The sequence below is a fragment of the Balaenoptera ricei genome, chromosome X (genome assembly GCF_028023285.1).
Source record: "Balaenoptera ricei isolate mBalRic1 chromosome X, mBalRic1.hap2, whole genome shotgun sequence".
NCBI lineage: Eukaryota > Metazoa > Chordata > Mammalia > Artiodactyla > Balaenopteridae > Balaenoptera > Balaenoptera ricei.
In genome coordinates, this window is record NC_082660.1 from 91,475,007 (window position 1) to 91,501,152 (window position 26,146).

At 37.1% G+C, this 26,146-nt stretch overlaps 1 pseudogene; it reads right to left on the bottom strand.

Moving 5' to 3' along the window:
• Window positions 1–12,180: 12,180 nt before the first annotated feature.
• On the bottom strand, window positions 12,181–26,105 carry LOC132357127 (tRNA wybutosine-synthesizing protein 2 homolog; annotated as a pseudogene).
• Window positions 26,106–26,146: the final 41 nt, after the last annotated feature.

The following is a 26,146-nucleotide window of genomic DNA, read 5'->3' on the forward strand; positions in this document are numbered from 1 at the left end:
ATATATTAAGGTCTATGATCCATTCTGAGTTAACATTTGTGCATTATCTGATGTAAGGATCCCAATTCATTCTTTTGCATGTGGATATACAGTAACTCCAGCACCATTAGTTGGAAAGACTGTTCCTTCCCCACTGAATTGTCTTGGCACTATTGATGAATTTCAATAGATCATAAATGTTAGGGGTTATTTTTCTGGACTCTCATTGAATTCCATTGATGTCTATGTCTATCCTTATATAAATACTGCAGTACCATACTATCTTGATTACCATAGCTTTACAGTAAATTTTGAAATTGGAAAGTGTGAATTCTCCAACTTTGTTCTTTTTCAATATTGTTGGTCATTCTGGGTTCTTTGTATTTCCATATGAATTTTAACATTTGCTTTCCAGTTTATGCTATAAAACAGATGGGATTTTTATAGGAATTCCATTGAATCTATAGATGAATTTGGGGAGCATAGCCATCTTAAAAATCTTGAATATTCCAATCTATGTACATGGGATGTCATTCATTGATGTAGATATTACCTAACTTCTTTCAAGTATGTCTTATACTTTTTAATAGACTTTATTTTTCAAAGCAGTTTTAGGTTCAAGTAAAATTGAGTAGAAGATACAGAGACTTCCTATATACCCCTTGCCCCCGCACATGAACAGCCTTCCCAAATAAAAACATCCTCCATTAGAGTGGTACATTTGTTACAACTGATGAACCTACATGGACAAATTATTATCACCCAGAGTCCATAGTTTACATTAGAGTTCAATTTTGATGTACATTCCATGGGTTTAGACAAATGTATAATGTCATGTATCTACCATTATGGAATCATACAGAGTTGTTTCAATGCACTAAAAATCCTCTGTACTCTGCCCATTCACCCCTCTTCCTCCCTAATCACTGATAACAACTGATCTTTTTACTGTTTTCATAGCTTTGCCTTTTCCAGAATGTCACAAAGTTGGAATCATATAGTATGTAACCTTTTCAGATGGACTTCATTCACATAGTAACACACATTTAAGTTTCCTCCATGACTTTTCATGGCTTGATAGCTCTTTTTTTTTTTTTAGCACTTTTTAGGAATATTTAGTGATATTCCATTGTCTGGATGTACCACATTTTATTTATCCATTCTCCTACAGAAGGACATCTTTGTTGTTTCCAAGTTTGGGCAATTAAGAATAAACCTGGGGGCTTCCCTGGTGGTGCAGTGGTTGAGAGTCTGCCTGCCAATGCAGGGGACACGGGTTCGAGCCCTGGTCTGGGAAGATCCCACATGCCGCGGAGCAACTAGGCCCGTGAGCCACAATTACTGAGCCTGCGCGTCTGGAGCCTGTGCTCCGCAACAAGAGAGGCCGCGATAGTGAAAGGCCTGCGCACCGCGATGAAGAGTAGCCCCCACTTGCCGCAACTAGAGAAAGCCCTCGCACAGAAACGAAGACCCAACACAGCCAAAACTAAATAAATAAATAAATAAAATTAAAAAAAAAAAGAATAAACCTGATATACAGCCAAGACATGGAAGTGACCTAAATGTCCATCAACAGATGAATGGATAAAGAAGATGTGGTGTGTATGTATGTATGTATATATATATATACACACACACACACACACACGATAGTATATTACTCAGCCATAAAACAGAATAAAATAATGCCATTTGCAGCAACATGGATGGACCTAGAGATTAACATGTTAAGTGAAGTCAGATAGAGAAAGGCAAATATCATATGATACCACTTATATGTGGAATCTTAAAAAAAATTATACAAATGAACTTATTTACAAAACAGAAATAGACTTGAGGACATAGAAACAAACTTATGGTTACCAAGGGGGAAAGGAGGGGGGAGGGACAAATTAGGAGTTTGAGATTAACAGATTAACACTACCATATATAAAATAGATAAACAACAAGGACCTACTGTATGGCACAGGGAACTAAAATCAGTATCTTTTAATAACCTATAATGGAAAGGAAATTGAAAAGAATACATATGTATGTGTGTATATATATATATGAATCACTTTGCTGTACACCTAATACTACCTTGTAAATCAACTACCCTTCAATAAAAAGTTGTTTGTTTTGGAAAAAAAAAGAATAAAGCTGATATAAACACCCAAGTGCAAGTTTTTGTGTGGACATAAGCTTTCACCTCCTTTAGATAAATACCAAGGAGCATGATTGCTGGATCATATGGTAAGAGTATGTTTACTTTTGTAAGAAACTGACAAATTGTCTTCTAAAGTGGCTGTACCACTTTGCATTCCCACCAGCAATGAATGAGAGTTTTTGTTCCTCCACATCCTTGCTAGCATTTGGTGTTGTCAGTGTCCTGGATTTTGGTCATTCTGATAGGTGTATAGTGGTATCTCATTTTTGTTTCAGTTTTCATTTCCCTTATGATGTATGATGTGGAATACTTTTTCATATGCTTAATTTCTACCTATATATCTTCTTTGGTAGGGGTCTGCTAAGGCCTCTTGGCCATGTTTTAATTGTGTTATTTTCTTATTGTTGAGTTTTAAGAGTTCTCTGCATATTTTGATAACAGTCCCTTTATTAGGTATGTCTTCTACAAATATTATCTCCCAGGAAGTGGTTTGTCTTTTCATTTTCTTGAAAGCCTTTTGTAGAGCAGAACATTTTAAGTTTAATTAAGTTCAGTTTATCAATCCATTTTTTCATAGACTGTGCCTTTGGTGTTGCATCTAAAAAACCACTGCCAAACCCAAAGTCATCTAGATTTTCTCCGATGTTATATTCTCAAAGTTTTACACTTTTTTACATTTAGGTCTCTAATCTATTTTGAGTTGTTTTTGTGAAGGGTATAAAGTCTGCATCTAGATTTTTTTTTTTCGCATATGGATGCTCAGTGATTTCAACACCATTTGTTGAAAAAACTATTTTTGGTCCATTGTGCTGTCTTTGCTCTTTTGTTAAACTGCATGGTACTGGCATAAAAATAGACACATAGACCAATGGAACAGAATAGAGAGCTCATAATTAAACCCTTGCATATACAGTCAACTAATATTTGATAAAGAAGCCAGAAACATCCAGTAGGGAAAGGATAGTCCCTTCAACAAATGCTGTCAGGAAAACTGGATAACCACATGCAGAAAAATGAAATTGGACCCCTATCTTACGCCACTTACAAAAATTAACTTGAAATGGATCAAAGACTTAAACATAAGACCTAAAACCATAAGCGTCCTAGAAGAAAATACAGGGAAGAAGCTCCCTGACATTGGTCTTGGCAATGCTTTTTTTGATGTGGCACCAAAAGCACAAGCAACAAAAGTGAAAATCAACAAGTGGGACTACATTAAACTAAAAAGCTTCGCACAGCAAAAGAAACTATCAACAAAATGAAAAGGTAACTTACAAAATGGGAAAAAATATTTGCAAACCATGTATCAGATAAGGGAGTAATATCAAAAATATATAAAGAACTTATACAATACATACAACTCAATGATTAAAAAAATCCATAAATGGGCATAAGAACTAAATAGACATTTTTTCAAAAAAGAAACCCAAATGGCCAACAGGCACATGAAAAGGTGCTCAACATCACTAAGCATCAGAGAAAAGTAAATCAAAGCTACAATAAGATATCACCTCACACCTGTAAGACTAGAAGTCATCAAGAAGACAAGAGATAACAAGTGTTGGCAAGGATGTGGAGAAAAGGGAACCCTTGTGCAATGCTGGTGGGATTTGTAAGCTGGTTCAGCCACTATGGAGAAAAGTATGGAGATTCCTCAGAAAATTAAAAATAGAACTAACATATTATCCAGCAATTCCACTTCTCAGTATACACCCAAAGGAATGAAAGCAGGTTAACAAGAGATATATGAACTCCTATGTTTACTGCATCATTATTCACAATAGCCAAGATATGGAAACAAACTGACTGTCCATTAATGGATGAAAGGATAAAGAAGATGTGATATATATAGATGCAATGGAATACTACTCAGCCATGAAAAAGGATATTCTGCTCTTTGCAACAACATGGATGGACCTTAAGGACATCATGCTAAGTGAGATAAGTCAAACAGAGAAAGATAAATAATCTATGATATCTCTTATATGTGGAATCTAAAAAACCCAAACTCATAGTAGCAGAAAATAAAATGGTCTTTACCAGGCGCTGGGGGGTGGGAGAATGGGAGAGATGTCATTTAAGAGTAAATACTTTCAAATAGATAAATAATTCTTAGAGACCTATACACAGTACAGTGATTATAGACAACAAAACTGTATTAAACATTAAATTTGCTAAGGAACTAATCTTAATTGTTCCCAATATTAGAAGAAATGATAACTATGTGATGCAATAGAGGTGTTAATGGTACAATGGCAATCATACTGCAAAATAAATGTATCAAATCAATATAATGTACACCTTAAACTTACACAGTGTTATATGTCAAATACAACTCAATAAAAAAAATTAAAAATAGAAAGTCATCAAACCACAAAAGAAGAGGTAAAGAGAGGAAGAAAGGAATAAATGAACTACAAATAGCCAGAAACCAATTAACAATGTGATAAGACCATACATATCAATAATTACTCTAAATGTAAACTAAACTCTCCAATCAGAAGACCAAGAGTGGCTGCACAAATTAAAAAAACAAACAAACCAAGACCCAACTATATAATGCCTGCAAGAGACTGACTTCAACTTTAAGGACATATATCGATTAAAGAGAAGGCCTGGAATAAGATATTCCATTCAAATGGAAATCAAAAGCAAGCAAGGATAGCTATACAGTAGTCCCCCTTTACCCATGGAGGATATGTTCCAAGATCCCCAGTGGATGTCTGAAACTGCATAGTATAGAAGCATATATATATATACTATGTTTTTTCCTATGTATACATACCTATGATAAAATTTAATTCATAAATTAGACATAATAAGACATTAACAACAATAACTCATAATAAAATAGAACAATTCTAACAATATACTGTAATAAAAATTATATGAATGTGCTTTCTCTCTCTCTCTCTCAAAATATCTTATTGTACTGTACTCACCCTTCTTCTTGTGATGATGTGAGGTAATATAATACCTACATGATGAGACGAAGAGAGGTCTGTGGTTGTGTGTCAGGAGCAGACTATGTCAGTGATTGGGGATTCCAGGTGGAACAGGGTGAAATGGGGAGATTTCATCATTCAATTTAAAATTTATGAAATAAAAAGGATCATGAGAGACAACTATGAACAACTATGCCAATAAATTGGACAACCCAGAAGAAATGGATAAATTCCTAGATACAACCTATGACAACTGAATCATGAAGAAACAGAAAATCTGAATAGACTGATTACAAGGTAAGGAGATTAAATCAGTATTCAAAAACCTTCCAACAAACAAAAGTCCAGGACCAGATGGCTTCACTGGTGAATGGTACCAAACATTTAAAGTAAAATTAACACCAATCCTTCCAAACTCTTCCAAAGAAAAACAGAAAAGAAGGAAACACTTTCAAACTCATTTTACGAGGCCAGTATTATCCTCATAACAAAACCTGGCAAGGACACCACAAAAAGAAAATGACAGGCCAATATCCGTGATGAACACAGATGCAAAAATCCTCAACAAAATATTAGCAAGATGAAATCAACCCTATAAAAGAATCACAGACCATGATTAAGTGGAATTTATTCCAGGGAAACAAGGATGGTTCAACATCTGCAAATTAATCAATGTGATATATACCACATTAACAAAATGAAGGGTAAAAATCATATGAACATCTCAATAGATGCAGTAAAAGCATATAACAAAATTCAACATCCATTTATGATTTTAAAAAATCTCAACAAAGTGTACATAGAGGGAACATACCTTAACATAATAGAGACCATATATGAAAAGCCCAAGCTAACACCACATTCAGTGGAGAAAAACTGAAACCTTCCTCTAAGATTAGGAACAAGACAAGGATACCCACTCTCATCACTTTTATTCAACATAGTATTGGAAGTCCTAGCCACAGCAATTAGGCAAGAAAAAGAAATAAAAGGCATTCCAATCAGAAATGAAATAGTAAAACTGTTGCTATTTGCAGATGACATATTATATATGGAAAACCCTAAAGACTCCATCAATAAATTCTTAGAACTAATGAACAAATTCAGTAAAGTTGCAGGATACAAAATCAGAAAATGTTGCATTTCTATACATTAATAATGAACTATCATAAAGAGAAAATAAGAAAACAATCCCTTTTACAACTGCATCAAAAAAAATTCTTAAGAATAAATTTAACCAAGGAGGTGAAAGACCTGTACACTGAAAATTAGAAGACATTTATGAAAGAAGAATAAATGGAAAGACATTCCATGTTCATGGACTAGAAGAATTAATGTTGTTAAAACATCCAAACCACCCAAAGCAATCTACAGATTCAGTGCAATCCCTATCAAAACTCCAATGGCACTTTCCAAAGAAATACAACAAATAATATTAAAATTTCTTTGGAACCACAAAATACCCCAAGTAGTCAAAGCAATCTTGAGAAAGAAGAACAAAGCTGGAGGCATCACACTTACTGATTTCAAACTATATTACAAGGTCATAGTAATCAAAATAGTATGGTATTGGCATAAAAACAGACACATAGATCAATGGAACACAGTAGAGAGCCCAAAAACAAATCCATGCATATACGGTCAATTTATGACAAAGGATCTAAAATATACAATTGGGAAAGGGCAGTCTCTTCAATAAATGGTACTGGGAAAACTGCACAGTCACATGCAAAAGAATGAAACTTGACAACTACCTTACACCATACACAAGAATTAACTCAAAATGACTTAAAAACGTGAACGTAAACCTGAAATCATTAAAAAGAACTCCTAGAAGAAAACATAGGCAGTAATCTCCTTGATATTGATATTGGTAAGAATTTTTTGGATTTGACACCAAAAGCAAAAGCAAAAATAACAAGTGGGACTACATCAAACCAAAAAGCTTCTGCACAGTAAAGGAAACCATCACCAAAATGAAAAGGCAACCTACCAAATGGGAGAAAATATTTATAAATCATATATCTGATAAGGGGCTAATATCCAAAATGTATAAAGATCTCATACAACTCAACAGCCAAAAAAATACAATTGAAAAATGGGCAGAGTATTGAAGTCCTAGCCACAACAATCAGATGAAAAAAAAGGAATCCAAATTGGAAAAGAAGTAAAACTGTCACTGTTCGCAGATGACACGATCTATATAGAAAAAAATCCTAAAGACACCACCAAAAAACTACTAGAGCTCATCAATGAATTCAGTAAAGGTGCAGGATACAAAATTAACATACAGAAATCTGTTGCATTTCTGTACACTAACAATGAAGGATCAAAAAGAGAAATTAAGGAAACAATCCCATTTACTATCACATCAAAAAGAATAAAATACCTAGGAATAAACCTACCTAAGGAGGTAAAAGACCTGTACCCAGAAAACTGTAAGACACTGATAAAAGAAATTGAAGACAACACAAACAGATGGAAAGCTACACCGTGTTCACAGATTTGAAGAATCAGTATTGTTAAAATGACCATACTACCCAAGGCAATCTACAGATTCAATGCAATCCCTATCAAAATGCCAATGGTATTTTTCACAGAACTAGAACAAATAATTCTAAAATGTGTATGGATATGCAAAAGACCTCGAATAGCCAAAACAATCTTGAGAAACAAAAACAGAGCTGGAGGTACCATGCTCTCTGGCTTCAGACTATAGTACAAAGATAAAGTAATCAAAACAGCATGGTACTGCCACAAAAACAGACATATAGATCAATGGAACAGGAGAGAAAGCCCAGAAATAAACCCACACACCTATGGTCAATTAATCTACAACAAAGGAGGCAAGAATATACAATGGAGAAAAGACAGTCTCTTCAATAAGTAGTGTTGGGAAAACTGGACAGCTACATGTAAAAGAAGGAAATTAGAATATTTTCTTACACCATATAAAAAATAAACTCAAAATAGATTAAAGACCTAAATATAAGACCAGAAACCATAAAACTCCTAAAAGAAAACATAGGCAGAACACTGTGACATAAACTGCAGCAATATTTTTTTGGATCTATCTCTTAAGGTAAAGGAAACAAAAGCAAAAATAAACACTTGGGACCTAATTAAACTTAAAAGCTTTTGCACAGCAAAGGAAACCATCAGCAAAACAAAAAGACAACCTACTGAATTAGACAAAATATTTGCAAATGATATGACCGATAAAGGGATTAATATCCAAAATGTATGAACAGCTCATACAACTCAACATCAAAAAAACAAACAACTCAATTAAAAAGTGGGCAGAACACCTGAATAGACATTTTTCCAAAGAAGACATATAGATGGCCAACAGGCACATGTAAAGATGCTCAACATTGTTAATCATCAGAGAAAGGCAAATCAAAACCATTAGATATCACCTCATGCCTGTCAGATGGCTATCATAACAAAAAAAAAACCACAAATAAGAAATGTTGGAGAAGATGTGGAGAAAAAGGAACCCTTTTGGTATACTGTTGGTGAGAATGTATACTGATGCAGCCACTGTGGAAAACAGTAGGGAGGTTCCTCAAAAAACTAAAAATAGAACTACCATATGATCCAGCAATTCCACTCCTGGGCATATATCCAACAAAAACAAAAACATTAATTCGAAGAGATACATGCACCCCAATATTCATAGCAGCATTATTTACAATAGCCAAGATGTGAAAGCAACCTAAATGTCTTTCAACAGACGAATGGAAAATGAAGATGTGGTATATATATACAATGGAATACTACTTGGCTATAAAAAAGAATGAAATTTTGCCAATTACAACAAAATGGATGGACTTGGAATACATTATTCTAAGTGAAATAAATCAGACAAAGACAAATACTGTATGATATCATTTATATGTGGAATCTAAAACATAAAACAAACTAGTGAATATAACAAAAAAAAGGAGCAGACTCACAGATATAGAGAACAAACTAGTGGTTACCAGTGGGGAGAGGGAAGTGGGAAGGGGAAATATAGGGGTAGGGGATTAAAAGTTACAAACTACTATGTATAAAATAAATACGCTACAAGGATATATTGCACAGCACAGGGAATATAGTCAGTATTTTATAATAACTATAAATGAAGTATAACCTTTAAAAGTTGCGAATCACTATGTTGTACACCTGAAATTTATATATATTGTAAATCAACAATACCTTAATGAAAAATCATGTTAAAAGAGCCAATGCTTTTGTAACTGAGCTCTAATTATTAAAGAATGAATGATTAAAATAAAAACAATAAGAGAACAAGTACCTCGATTAAAATATGGGCCTTACACCTTAACAGACACCTCACTGAAGAAGATATACAGATGGCAAATAAGCATATGAAAAGAAGCTCCACGCCATATGTCATCAGGGAATTGCAAATTAAATAACAAGGAGATATCACTATACACCTATTAAAATGCCCTAAATCCAGAACACTGACAACACTAAATAGTGGCAAAGATGTTGAAGAGCAGAACTCTCATTCATTGCTAGTACAAATATAAATTCGTACAGCCACTTTGAAAGACAGCTTGGTGGTTTCTTACAAAACTAAACATATTCTTCCAATACAATCCAGCAATCACATTCCTTGGTATTTACCTACAGGAAGTGAAAACTTATGTCCACATGAAAATGTGCACACAAGTATGTACAGTAGCTTTATTCACAATTGCCAAAACTTTTGAAAGCAAACAAGATGTCCTTCAGTAGGTAAATGGCTAAATAAACTGTGGTATATCTAGACAATGGAATATTACTCAGTGCTAAAAAGAAATGAGCTATCAAGCCATGAAAAGACATAGAAGAACCTTAAATGCTTATTACGCAAAGAACACAAACTGAAAAGGCTACATACTGTATCATTCCAACTATATAACATTCTGGAAAAGGCAAAACTGTAGAAACAGTAAAAAGGATCAGTGGTATCCAGGGGTTGTGGGGCGAGTGGTGGTACTGAGTACACAGGATTTTTTTAAGGCAGTGGAATATTCTGTATGATACTACAATGACTGACATAAGTCATTATACATTTGCCCAAACCCACAGAATGTACAGCATCAAGAGTGAACACTAAGATAAACTATGAACTTTGGGTAATTACGATGTGTTGATACAGATTCATCAGTTGTAATAAAAGTACCACTCTGGTGGGGTATGTTGAAAATGGGGGAGGCTATGTATGTATAGAGGCAGGAGGTACATGGGAAATCTCTGTACCTTTCTCTTGAATTTTCTATGAACCTACAAACTGCTCCACACACACAAAAAAATTAAGCCTTAAAAAAAAAACCACAGGGCTTCCCTGGTGGCGCAGTGGTTAAGAATCTGCCTGCCGATGCAGGGGACACGGGTTCGAGCCCTGGTCTGGGAAGATTCCCACATGCCACAGAGCAACTGGGCCCGTGAGCCACAACTACTGAGCCTGCGCGTCTGGAGCCTGTGCTCCGCAACAAGAGAGGCTGCAACAGTGAGAGGCCTGCGCACCGCGATGAAGAGTGGTCCCCGCTCACTGCAACTGGAGAAAGCCCTCGTACAGAAACGAAGACCCAACACAGCCAAAAATAAAATAAATTAATTAATTAAAAAAAAAACACCACAGAATGGAAGGAAATATTTGCAAATCAGGCATCTAATAAGGTTCTAACATCTTGAATATATAAAGAGCTCTTACAATTCAACAACATATTGACAGCCCAATTAAAAAGTGGACAAAAGACTTGAATAGACATTTTCCAAACAAGTTATACAAATGGCCAGCAAGCAAATGAAAAAATGTTCAACATCATTATTAGAGAAATGCAAAACAAAACCACAAGGAGATACCACTTCACACCCACTAGGCTGGTCATAAGCAAAAAAACAAAGTAACAAGTGTTGATAAGGATGTGGAGGGGGACTTCCTTGGTGGCGCAGTGGTTAAGAATCCGCCTGCCAGTGCAGGGGACACAGGTTCAAGCCCTGGTCCGGGAAGATCCCACACGCCACGGAGCAACTAAGCCCGTGCGTCACAACTACTGAGCCTGCGCTCTAGAGCCCGCGGGCCGCAACTACTAAAGCCCACGCACCTAGAACCCATGCTCTGCAACAAGAGAAGCCGCCGCAATGAGAAGCCCACGCACTGCAACGAAGAGTAGCCCCCGCTCGCCACAACTAGAGAAAGCCCACGCGCAGCAACGAAGACCCAATGCAGCCAAAAATAAATAAATAAATAAATAATTTTTAAAAAACAAAACAAAATAAAACAAAACAAACAAAAAAAAGGATGTGGAGGAAATGGAAACTTTGTACATTGCTTGTGGGACTATAAAATGGTACAGCCACCCTGGAAAGCTTGGCACTTTCTCAAAAAGTTAAACACAGAATTACCATATGACCTAGCAATTCCACTCCTAGGTACATGCCCCAAAAGAACTGAAAACAGGTGTTCTAAATTTATCTAAAATGACTGATATCTGCATACCTCTGTGATTATACTAAATACCACTGAATTGTTCACTTTAAATGTGTGAATTGTATGTTATATGAATAATGTCTCAATATAGCTGTTATGTGCATGCATGCACGTGCACACACACACTCTCTCTCTCACATACATATGGAATGAAGTACTAATATGTGCTACTACATGAATGAACCTTAAAACATTATGCTAAGTAAAAGGAGCCAGTCACAAAGGACCACATATTATATGATTCTATTTATATGAAATATCCAGAATAGGCAAACAGAGACAAAATATACATTAGTGGTTGCCCAGAGCTTGAGGGAATAGGGGATTGGGGTGCTTATAGCTAAAGGTTATAGGGTTTCTTTTGAGGTGACAAAAATATTCTAAAATTGACTGTGGTGATGGTTCTAGAACTCTGTGAGTATACTAAAAACCACTGAATTGTATACTTTAAGTGTGAATTATAGTTCAACAAAGCTGTTTTTTCTTTAAAAAAAATTAAAACATATCACTAGGAGACAAGGGGATTACAACTTGAGTTGAACTAATAAATTAAGGGAATCAACTATGGAAGCTTACTCACAGATGGAACCCTTGTGCCCCTGGATTCACCTCCTCTAGTCAATTAGAGGACAGGGGTGGCGGTTCATATCCAGAACTCTGTGATCCACATGGGCACCACAGGATTTTACTAGCTGAATATGCAAGATCTGTGTCTTCCATGGTTTACTGTGCTCTTGTTGGTAGAGAACAGCAACGTGAGTTTCTACAGGTTGAGCCCACCTTTGCCACTGTGGTTCGGTGACTACCACCAGCATTTCCCTCACAGACACCCTAGTAGCTTTATATTTCCGCTTGTCATTGATAATTTGCTGAGGATACTAACAGTGCTGCTTCTCTTCTATGTCCCTGCTTCCAGGAAGCTAGATTCTTCTTCAGGAAAGGTTCCACATTTCAGTGGACATGCAAAATGCCTCCAGTGTCCTGGTGTAACATTTGGCAGGCAATGAACCAGCCTTCTTCAGAGCTAAGGACCAGCCCAAGAACTACCCTGTCAGCAATGTGCAACAGTTTCAGCTACAAGAGGTGTAAAGAAAATGAAATGAGGAACAACAGCAGTACTTTCAAATAGGACATAGCCATAGCACAGCAAGACGGAAAATGACTATGAAGATTTTCCGAATTCTCTCTTCCACTTGTGTATTTTGAAAAGACGAAAAACAAAGAAACAAATGCTTCTCCACTTTATTTTGTAGGAAATAAGGAAGACTCATTTTTCATGAGTTTTCACTCCAACTTAACATTTCTCCCATCATTTTCCTCTCCAATTTCTTTTAGAGCAGGCAATCCACATCTTTAAACAGCATTAAAAATCTAAAGTCCCATAGTTTTATTTCAACCATTTTATTATCTTTCTGCACTAGTTCCAGACCTTGGCTGCTTACCCATCTCCTCCTTTACCCAATTACATGCAACTAACTATCTACATGTATCACTCAAATTCTATAAGTGAAATCATTCAATATAAGAACAGTACTTTGTATAGTGAGATGATGAAGGTAAACAACACAGTTGGTCTTACTTTGGATATTTTCTGAAAGTCACTGCCTGGTAGTATATGTGGAAAGTCACTCAAAAGATATATTTCCCCTGTACTTACCTTCCCGTTATCCTCAAAGTATATTTGGCACCGATCTGCTACTCCATTTATCTCTAGATATTTTTCTCAGAGCAGGTAGAGCATGAGGATTCCAATCACAGGCATGGATGAAGGCAGCATCAGCATAAACTAGGAATGGTAATGTAAAATAGTCAATCCCTACAGGAAGATTAGACACTGGTTGAGATTATGGGTCCCAAGTGGCCAACCATAAATATAGGTTCCAAGCTCTAAGACTCAGAAATAGCAATCTCCTTGAAGGAACACCCAGCTGTGGACTGAGTTGGGAGTTAATTTCCTATAATCACAGCCAAGGGACTTAAGAAGGCAGAGACACTGACTACCTCAGATGTAAGAAGTCCCCTTATTCAAATTTGTTGATGACTATACTCTAGACCTATCTTTATCTTCCTCCTCATTATCAATAAGCAGATACTTAGTACTATATTGACTGGGGTACTTACATACCTGTTCTTTAGGGATAAGACGACATTAATACAAATATTTAGAAGATACACAGAAACACAACCAAACATTGAGTACTCTGAGTATTTATACCATACACTTACCAAAGGCCAGTGCATTCTAGGTAATAACTGAACAGTAGTGTTCAAAAGACAGTAGATAGGGAGGTATTAGCACTCTTTACATTACTCTGGGCAGAGTTTAAAAGGTTATTTGAATGACAGTCTAGTGAAGGAAATGATGAGAAAACGTGTCAGGCATGGGAGTCATGGGAGAAGGTCCACGGTTATAAAAAATGTGGCAATCTAATAGGGGGTGCTGACATTCAGGAGGAGGACTTTAGACTTCATCCACGGTGAAACAGGAAGAGCCTTTAGGAGGAGAATCGCATGATCAAAAGGAAGACAATTTCTTCTTACATTTTAAAGAGCTTACCTGACAAGGGGACATTAAATTTGCTGGGAAGGTAATAAAGAATTTTTATTCTATTAACAAAAACAGGTTTGGAGTTCACTGCACTTTAATAGGAATATACCATATTTGAACAACACAATTTTCTTATGGCCTTGAAGAAAAACACTGATTCAAGAGTTTCAAGAGTAGACTGGACCTGAATAGGGGTCTGGGGAATAGGCTACTACTTCAAGCCCATGGTCCCTAGAATCATCACCTGCATAGAGACCCCCCCACACCAGTGCTTCTCCAGTACAGGGCAATGACATCACTCACAGCTTCTCGGTGATATCTCAAATGAGAAGATGCACTGGGTCCCACCAAAATCATTCCTAGGGAAAGAAATATAACAAGAAGGAAGTTGAATAACAAAGGCATCAAATTTAAAAAGTGAGAGTTCACAGTTGTTCGTGACATTACAGTATCTAGTTCAGACAAGAACTGAAACTAAGAATAATAGCTAAGATGTGAATGCTTACCATGTGCAAGGCACTGTGCAAAAGCTTGTGTTCTAAATCACTTAATCATCAGGACTTCCCTGGCGGTCCAGTGGTTAAGATTCTGTGCTTCCACTGCAGGGGGCGCAGGTTCGATCCCTGGTCGGGGAACTAAAATCCCACATGCTGCAGAGTGTGGTAAATACATAAATACATAAATAAATAAATCACTTCATCATCATCCCAACAACCTCATGAGGTTATTATATCCACATTACAGATGAGGAAACTGAGGTTCACAGACACACAGCTAGAAAGTGACAGAGCTGGCATCTGAACCCAAGGTATCTCTTAGTTTGTGCTCTTAAATTGCCTCCAAGTGGATAGTAAACTATCATTCAAGAGAATTGGATTATGACCCTTCCAGATTTCCCTTTTTCTTTTGCTCCTGTTAACCACCTCCTACACACACATACCCCTCCAAATGGGTTTCCACTGGTTCTATTACAGTCATCTAGATCTTTCATATTCTGGAAGACATTCTGATTTACTAAAAGGAACCAGGTCTCCTTGGAGAAATGGCTGGTTCTCCCATGGCTGTGGCAGGGAATATATAAAATGAGCAACCTGTAGTGCCAGAAAGTAAGGAAGTGCTCAAAGAACAAAACAATGGGGACGTGCCAAAGGGATATAGGGTCCAACGTGAAAGAGTTTCTAATGAACAAAGCTGGAACAATTTGAGAAACAAAATAAATAATTCTTCCTTATAGAAGAATGCTAAGGGGCTTCCCTGGTGGTGCAGTGGTTGAGAATCTGCCTGCCAATGCAGGGGACACGGGTTCGAGCCCTGGTCTGGGAAGACCCCACATGCCACGGAGCAACTAGGCCCGTGAGCCACAACTACTGAGCCTGCGCGTCTGGAGCCTGTGCTCCGCAACAAGAGAGGCCACGATAGTGAGAGGCCCGCGCACCGCGATGAAGAGTGGCCCCCACTTGCCGCAACTAGAGAAAGCCCTCGCACAGAAACGAAGACCCAACACAGCCAAAAATAAAAATAAATAAATAAATAATTAAAAAAAAAAGAAGAAGAATGCTAAATAATTTATATAGATTCTCACCCTCCAGGAAGTGGAGCTTAATCTTCCCCAACCCTTCTTGAAAGTGGGCTGGACTTAGTGACTAACTTCCAAAGAATAGAGTAGAGAAAGTGGGGAAAATAACTTTATGGAGGAAAAAGCTGGCAAAGGCTGGTCAGCTCATCAAAGCCTTGTTATGACATGATGAGAATGGTATTTTACCTTTGTGGTCTTCCTCTCAAACACCCATAACCCCATTCTCATCATGAGGAAAAAAATTAGACAAATCCCAATTGAGGCACAGTCTACAAAATACCTGAATAGTACTCCTCAATACTGTCAAGGTCATCAAAACAAAGAAATTCTGAGAAACTGTCACAATCAACAGGAACCAAAGGAGACATGAGAACAATCTAACGTGGTGTCCTGGATTGGATCCTAGAACAGAAAAAGACATTAAGTAAAAACTAAGGCGATCTGAAAAAAGTATGGACTTTAGTTCATCAGTATGGGTTCACTGATCGTAGCAAATGTACCATACTAATGTAACATGTTGATAAAAGGGGTAACTGTGTGCAGGGCAGGGAGTGGGTGGATATGGGAACTCTCTGTACTATTTTTGCAACTTTCTGGTAAATCTAAAACTATCCTAAAATACAAAGTTTATTTTTTAAAAAATCACAAAACCTGGAAAAAGAAATAGAATCAAAGCCCAGCTTTTGTCCTCATTAATTGTGAACCTTGTATAAGTCACTATCTAAACACTGGTATCTCTGTTTATAAAACAGATAGAATACTGTTTATTTCAGTGACATCTGCAAGTTGGTAAACTAGGAAACTCCAGGTTCCCCTTCCCCCCACCCACATTAACATTTTTTAAAAATCAACTAGAAATTAGCAAAAAATAACTTTACAGGAGATCTGGAAAACAGCCTATAGCAACCAAGCGAAACCTTAATCAAGAAAAAGCCACATAGGAAATGGAAGGAAATTCCATGGTATTTTTACTTACTTGTACCCCACCTCTCCTTACCCTGTAGTGCACGGAAGCACAGTCTGGGAGATGCAGTGGCCTAGCTGTCAATTCCCTCCCTCAAACTGGAAAGAGGAAGGCAGACCTTTTTTGCAATGTTCTAATCTGTCTAGGGGCTGCCTGAGGTACTGGTCTCTTAGAGTTCAGAAAGAGAAAAGTGGTATAGCTCGGATCTCAGGCTAGGAAAAGACAGGAAATGGTGGACACCGCTCGAGAAAGCTGCAGAGGGACTACAGTCTCGCAACATCTGGGGCAAGAGATTAGAGGTGGAAGAACACAACAGAACATCAATGGCCCCCAGAAGAAGCAGTGGTGACAGTCTTTTGGAAATTAAGACACTTAAAAACAGATGCGTATTTAAGGGAATTGAAAAAGCACACACAATGGCCTAGGCGAGATGTACGCCTAGAAAAGGTCCAAGAAGACTTTAAGCCTTCACATGAGGCTGATTCCAAGGCCCAGAGCAAGCCTTGCTAATTATTAGAAAATGTCTTCCCCAGCACACAGCCTACCTGCAAGGCTGTTTTTTCAAATACCCAATTTTCAATTTAAAAAATCACAAAGCATACAAAGAAATAGGAAAATATGCCACATTCAAAGGAAGAAAATAAAGTGGCAGAAACTGTCCCTGAAAAGGCACAGGCACCAGAAGTACCAAAGACTAAAACAATTATCTTAAATATGCTCAGAGAACTAAAGGAAAACACAAAGAACCAAAGGAATGAGGAAAGGAATATATTTTTTAAATGAGAATACCAACAAAGAAACAAAAATTATAAAAAGGAACAAAAAAGAAATTCTAGAGCTGAAAATATAGTAACTCAACTAAAATATTCACTAGAGGAGTTCAACAATAGACTGACAAGAAGAAACAATCAGTGAAGCTGAAGTTATCATTTGAAATTATCAAGTCTGAGGAGCAAAAAAGAATGAAGTGGACAGAGATTAAAAGACTAATGGGACATAATCAAGCAACATATGCATTATGAGAGTCCCAGAGGTTGAAAGAAAGAAAAGAAGAGCAGAGAGGTTATTTGAAGAAATAATGGCTGAAAACTTCTCAAATTTGAGGAAAAACATGGATTCACAAGTCCAAGAATCTCAATGAACTCTAAGTAAGATAAACTGAAAGAGGCCTACGCCAAGATACATTATAATCAAACTGTCAACAGCTATAGTGAGAATCTTGAAAGGAGCATGAAAAAGCTACTCTTACGTGCAAGGGATCTTCAATAAGATGATCAGCAAATTTCTCAGTGGAAACCTCAGAGACCAGAAGAAGTGAGATAATATATTTATAGGGCTGAAAGAATAAATGTCAACTGAGAATTCTGTATCTGGCAAAACTGTCCTTCAGAAATGAGGGAGAAATTAAGACACTCTCAGATAAATAATATTCAACATCGAAAAGGAAGTTTTAGCCATAGAAATTAGGCAAGAGAATTAAATAAAAGGCATCCAAATTGGAAAGGAAGAACTAAAATTACCTGTTTGCGGATGACACGATCTCATATGGAGAACAGCCTAAATATTCCTCCCCCTGAAAAAACTCATTAGAACTAATAAATGAACTCAGCAAACTTGCAGAGTACAAAATAACAAAAGTAAACAAATGGGATCTAATTAAACTTAAAAGTTTTTGCACACAAATGAAACCATAAACAAAACAAAAAGAAAACCCTCAGAATGGGAGAAAATATTTGCAAACGAAGCAACCGACAAGGGATTAGTCTCCAAAATATACAAACAACTCATGAAGCTCAATATCAAAAAAACAAACAATCCAATCAAAAAATGGGCAGAGGATCTAAACAGACATTTCCCCAAAGAAGACATACAGATGGTTAAAAAGCACATGAAAAGATGCTCAACATCACTAATTATTAGAGAAATGCAAATCAAAACTAAAATGAGGTATTACTTCACACCGGTCAGAATGGCCATCATCAAAAAACCTACAAACAATAAATGCTGGAGAGGGTGTGGAGAAAAGGGAACCCTCCTACACTGTTGGTGGGAATGCAAACTGATACAGCCACTATGGAGAACAGTATGGAGGTTCCTTAAAAAACTAAAAGTAAAGCTACCATATGACCCAGCAATCCCACTCCTGGGCATATATCCAGAGAAAACCATAATTTGAAAAGCTACTTGTACCGCAATATTCATTGCAGCACTACTCACAATAGCCAGAACATGGAAGCAACCTAAATGTCCATCAAAAGAGGAATGGATAAAGAAGATATGGTATATATATACAGTGGAATATTACTCAGCCATAAAAAAGAACAAAATAATGCCACTTGCAGCAACATGGATGGACCTAGAGATTCTCATACTGAGTGAAGTAACTCAGAGAGAGACAAATATATGATATCGCTTATATGTGGAATCTAAAAAAAGGCTACACAATTATACTCCAATAAAAATGTTTAAAAAATTAATTAATTAAAATTAAAATTAAAAAAGCCTACAAATGAACTTATATACAAAACCAAAATAGAGTTACATATGTAGAAAATAAACTTATGGCTACTGGGGGGTAAAGGGGGAGAAGAGATAAATTGGAAGATTGGGATTGACACATACACACTATATATATATAAAAGGTAACTAATGAGCATCTACTGTACAGCACAGGGATCTCTACTCAACACTCTGTAATGGCCTATATGGGAAAAGAATCTAAAAAAGCGTGGATATATGTATTTGTATAACAGATTCACTTTGCTGTACACCTGAAACTAACACAACATTGTAAATCAATTATACCCCAATAAAAATTAAAAACAAAAACAAACAAAAAAACCCCAAAATACTGGAATTCTAAATTTCATCAGAATTACTAAAACATATTTTCCCAAATATTAAAATCATATTGAAGGACCCACTTACAAATAATAACTCAGTTCATTTCTGAACTTAGGTAATGTTTCTGTAGTAATGTTTTTACACATTTTTAATTAAAAAATATATATATTTAAGGTATAAAAAAATAACATACAAAAGCCACTTGCATTTCTATACACTAAGAATGAACAATCTGTATAGGAAATTAAGAAAACAATTCCATTTATAATAGCATCAAAAAGAGTAAGTAAAGAAACAAAACCAAAAATAAACAAGTGGACTACATCAAACCAAAAAGCTTCTGTACAGCAAAGGAAATCATCAACAAAATGAAAAGGTAACCTACCGCATGGGAGAAAACATTTGCAGATCATATATCTGATAAGGGGTTAATATCCAAAATATATAAAGAACTCATAACAATCAAAAGGGAAAAAAGCAAACAATCCGACTAAAAAATGGGCAGAGGATCTGAACGGACTTTCTTCCAAAGAAGACATACACATGGTCAACATGCATGAAAAGGTGCTCAACACAACTAGTCTTCTGGGAAATGCAAATCAAAAACCACAATGAGATATCACCTCACATCTGTCAGAATGGCTATTATCAAAAAGACAAGAGATAACAAGTGTTGGTGAGGGTGTGGAGAAAAGGGAACTGTTGTGCACTGTTGACGGAAATGTAAATTGGTACAGCCACTATGGAAAACAGTATGGAGTTTCCTCAAAAAATTAAAAATAGAACTACTACATGATCTAGCAATTCCACTTTTGGGTATTTATCTTAAGGAAACAAAAACACTAACTTTAAAAAATATATGCACCCCAATATTCATTGCAGCATTATTTACAATAGCCAAGATATGGAAGCAACCTAAGTGTCCATGGATGGATGAATGGATAAAGAAAATGTAGTATACATATACAAAGGAATATTATTCAGCCATAAAAAGAAGTAAATCTTGCCATTTGTGACAACACGGATGGACCTTGAAGGCACTACGCTAAGTGACGTAAGTCAGAGAAATACCATATGAGCTCTCTTACATGTGGAGTCCTAAAAAAAAAAAAAACCTCATAGTTAGAACAGACTGGTGGTTGCCAGAGGGTGAAGGTGGTCAAAAGATACAAACTTCCAGTTATAAAATAAATATGACCTGGGATGTAATGTAAAGCATGGTGAATATAGTTAGTAATACTGCATTGTGTACCTGAAAGTTGCTAAGAGAGTAGATATTAAAAGTTCTCATCACAAGACAAGAAAGTTGTAATTATGTGTGGTGATGACTGTTAACTAGACTTACTGTGGTGATCATTTTGCAATATATACAAATATTGAATCATTATGTTGTACACCTGAAAATAATATAATGTTACATGTCAAATATATATACATATATATATATCAAACAATAAAATACTCAGGATTAAACTTAACCAAGAAGGTGAAAGACTTTTATGCTGAAAATTACAAAAGGTTACTGAAAGAAATTAAGGAATACACAAATAAATAGAAAGACATTCATGTTCATGAGCTGGAAGATTCAATATTGTTATGATGTCAATACCACCAAAAGCAATCTACAAATTCAAAGCAATCCCTATTAAAATCCCAATGACATTTTGGAAGAAATTTTTTAAAAAATCTATCCTAGAATTCACATGGAATCCCAAGGGATTTTGAAGTTACAACAATCTTGAAAAAGAACAAAGTTGGAGGTCTCACACTTCCTGATTTAAAAACTTACTACAAATCTATCGTACGATAATCAAAACAGTATGGCACTGGCATAAGACAGACATATAGATCAATGGAATAGAATAGGGAGTCCAGAAATAAACGCTCACATATATGGTCAATGGTCAAATGATTTTCAACAAGGGTGTCAAGACCATTCAATGGGGAAAGGGCAGCCTTTTGAACAAATGGCGCTGGGAATACTGGATATCCACATGCTAAAGGATGAAGTTGGACCTTTACCTTAAACCATATACAAAAATTAACTCAAACTGGACCAAAGATCTAAATGTAAGAGCTAAACCTATAAAATTCTCAGAAGAAAACATAGGAGAAAAGTTTCATGACACTGGTTTTGGCAAAGATTTCTTGGAAATGATACCAAATGCACAGGCAACAAATAAAAAAATAGATAAGATGAACTCCATCAAAATTTAAAACTTTTGTGTATCCAAAGGACACTACCAACAGAGTAAAAAGACAACCCACAGAATGGGAAAAATATTTGGAAATCATGTATCTGATATGGGATTAGGATCCAAAAAAAATATATATATATATATATATATATATATATATATATATATTTTTTTTTTTTTTTTTTTTTTGGCCACGCCGCATGCGGGATCTTCCCCAACCAGGGATCAAACCCGTGCCCCCTGCAGTGGAAGCACAGAGTCTTAACCACTGGACCGCCAGGGAAGTCCCCAGAATGTATTTTTAAAAACTCCTACAACTCAACAACAACAACAAAAAAAAACAACCAGATTAAAAAATGAGAAAAGGACTTAAATAGATATTTCTCCAAAGAAGATCTACAAACGGCCAATAAGCACATGAAAAGACATTCAACCTCATTAATCCTTAGGTGTTAGATAACAGAAAATATATATATTTGGTTATGTCCCTGGTTCCTGGCACAGAGCTCCTAAAACCTTTTCCTAAGAGCACTAGGAGCATCTCTTGTTCTAATATTTGGTCTTGGACCCCATCCCTTACACAGGACTCCTAAAAGCCTCATAAATTCCTAAATGATAAGAGCACTAGCAGCATCTTTTGTTCTAATGAGGCAACTCTGGGTGAGCTCCTGGATGGGTGCTGGTCACCAGAATAACCAAGCCATGATCAGAAGCTTGGAATTTTTGGCTCTGCCCCCTCCCCCTCCTCCAGAGAGGGGAGAGAAGCTGGAAATGGAGTAATAATTGATCATGCCTATGTGATAAAGCCTTCATAAAAATCCCCAAAGTAGGGGGTTCAAAGAGCTTCCAGGTGGATGAACACATCCACATACCAGGAGAATGATGCACCCCCAACTCTTCAGAGACAGAAGCTCCTGCACTTGGGACCCTTGAAGAACTCACCCTATATATCTCTTCAAATGGCTGTTCAACTGTATCCTTTGTCATATCCTTTAGTAAACTGATAAAAGTAACTGTTCTCCCGAGTTCTATGAGCCACTCTAGCAAATTAACTGAACCCAAGGAGGGAGTCGTTGGAACCTCTGATTTATAGCCACTTGGTCAAAAACACAGGTGATAACCTGGGCTTGCGATTGGCATAAGTGGGGGTGGAAAGCAGTCTTGTGGGACTGAGCCCTTAACCTGTGAATTTGATGCTATCTCCAGGTAGATAGTGTCAGAATTGAGTTAAACTGTACGACACCCAGCTGGTGTCGCAGAGAATTGCTTGTTGTGGGGAAAATCCCCCACCACACATTTGGTGACCAGAAGTGTCAAAAGTAAAGTGTTCTATGTGAAAGTAAAGGAGACACACAGGAGAGGAGAACAGTAGGTTTTTCCAGTATAGCACAGAAATGCAAATCAAAATCACAATGTAATACCACTTCATACTTTTTAGGGTGGTTATTATCAAAAAAACAAAAAACAAACCAGAAAATAACAAATGTTGGTGAGGATGAAATGGGAACCCCTGTGCATTCCTGGTGGGAATGTAAAATGGTGCAGCCACTGTGGAAAACAGTATGATGGTTTCTCAAAAAATTAAACATAGAATTACCACACCATCTAGCAACTCCACTTCTGAGTATATATCCAAAAGAATTAAAAGCAGGGACTCAAACAGATATTTGTACACCCATGTTCATAGCAGCATTATTCACAATAGTCAAAAGGTGGAAGCAACCCAAGTGTTCATCAACGCATGAATGGATAAACAAAATGTGGTATGTACACACAATGGAATATTATTCAGCCTTAAAAAGGAAGGAAATTCTGATACATGCTACAACATAAATGAACCTTGAAGACATTATGCTAAGTGAAATAAACAAATCACAAAAAGAAAAAGTGTTAACGATTCCACTTATATGAGGTATGTAGCATAGTCAAATTCATAGAGACAAAGTAGAATGGTGGTTGCCAGGGGCTGGCGGGGAGGAGAGAATGGGGAATTAGTGTTTGATGGGTATGGAGTTTCAGTTTTTGAAAATACGAAAGTTCTGGAGATGGATAGTGATGACAGTTGCACAATGTGAATATTCTTAATGCCACCGAACTATGCACTTAAAAATGGTTAAAACTGTAAATTTTGTTATGTATATTTTACCACAATAAAAAAGATAGCATACTAAAACCATCTCCCAGGTTTTGTGAGAATCAAGTGAGATCTATGTAAAAAAGCTTTGTAATCTATATGGCCCTTCACAAATATTAGCTCTTTTTAATCACCACCCTGTTTACCCCAGCCTGATGCCATTATCCACATGCTTAACCGAGCCATGCTCACCTAGCAGCATACTGTTGGGGTTTAAGTGCTATCCAGTGATATCCACCTTCATTTTGCTAGGCCCTGAATTCCACGTGCCAAGGCAATGGTCTCCCAGAGTTCTGGTTCTGAAATAGAACAAGCCCCCAAATAGACAAAAGTTTCAGACAAGCCTGGTGGTTCCTAGAGAAAAAATTCAAAAGACTTCCTCCTCTTACTCAGTTTTCCCCAATGCTTGGTTTGGAAACAGTCCTCATTCAGCAGCAAGAGGTCAGCATGCCACTGCCAAGAACAAAGGAAATCCTCCAATTCAACTGACCACCCAACTCCCTGGCCTGCTACCAAGCAACATATTTAATGAGGCAGCCTTTGAGCAGGTAAACAATCCTGAACCTCCTTTGAAGGAACAGGATTCTGGGAAAGGAATACAGGAAATATATTCACTGAGCATGAATTGAGAACAGAAGTAGTTACATAAGAAATAAAAAATGAAAGTGCTAAAGCTGAAAGACCAGAACAACCAGCTTTGATGGGTTAGACAATTATCTGTAGAGTAGCCTCAAAGCTGAACCCTCAAACATTCTCAGAAAGTATAAATATTGGTGCAGAACCAGTGTGATAATGCAGTAGTGCAAAACCTAGGAATGATGTTTCTTTCTGGAAAGCTAGCCAATTGGTACCTATAGCCAGATACTGACCAGGATCTGTGTCAACATTCACGTGCTCTCTGAGGGCCCCAAGTTACCTTATGTCTTGCAGGCACCACTGAGGATTCCTCCTAACTTGGGTAATGCTACAGTTCTCTTTGGAATCTTTTTTGTGAAATGTTGTCTATCCATAGGTTTCTGCCTTTCAAAGGGAGATTTCATTCCATGACTGTCTGAGGAAATTTAAATGTGGACCAAACATAAGCAGCACTTACTCCAGCCTTGGAAGTATGACCTTTTATGGCCAGGAGAAATAACCCAAGTCTCTGTGCCCTCACAATCTTGAATGTCTTTGCTTGCTTCACTGGTACCTTATCCAATATTCTTAGTGCCATTAACAAAACTGGATAAGAATTCAGGACTTTACCACAAAACTTTCTGCCAAGGCCCCACAAATCTTGCCTGTGGTTTCCCAAATTCTTTGATTCTCCACTACATACCCTTTCTCTTCTGCTCAAAGCCCCCAAATAACACTTAGTCCCATTTGTGTAGAAATGCATCTTTCCTAGTTTTTCCCCTACCTCTTCATACAGCACCTATTTCCTTGTGTTAACTGAGGTTCAGTCATAATACCTACAACAGCATCAGACAACACCTTCTGTCTTCATTTTGCTACAACCTGGAGGCAAAAGGAATGTGTCACTCTGGGAGCGTAGCAATTAAGGGGAAAGACCCTCATGGACAACAGCAATGAGACATGGGGTCACAGGCACATGGTCTATAACTGAAATACAAATATAAAAAAACCAAAAGCTTAGGAAATACTCCTTGTACACATGTCTTCTTTTATAACCAGTAGGGGTGGTTGATGAAGTGATAGAACCAACAGTCCATTCTCCACAAATGGCTGATGGCATAACAAGCCCTGGCTAAGCGCCTCAACCTATTCTTCGGTGGTTCATTATTATGAGACAGTGATCCACCATCACCAGGCCCTATGCTCTAAGTTCTTTTCCAAAAACGGTTAAAAAAAAAAAAGTTACGCCATTAAAAATTCTGAGTTATACTGGTAGGCAGTAGATACAGCACTTAAACATGCAGCCTCTGGAGCCAAAGCAACCCGAGTTAAAATCATGTCTTAGCTGCTTCCTGCGTATAACCGGTCAAAGATATTTTCTGTTCCGAAGTTTTCTGATACCCTGCCTGCCAACGTCCTCCGCCGCCCCGCCCCCTCACCACCACGAAACACTTGGAGCCCCGAGGCTGCACGAGAGCAGGCAGGGGTCTCTTCTGCGTTTACCTCCCCATCTCCTCAGCTATGTAGGCGCCTTGACGTTGAGCGCCCCTCATTCTCTAGGCTGCCGCGACTGTCTTTCCTCATGTCGCCCCGAAGGTTCACAGCTTTCGCAAAAGAATAAAACGCACGCCGCTGGGGCGGGGCCAAGCGTTTCCCTCCCGTAACAGGGCGGAACTAAAATGAAAATGCCATGGTTGTTTA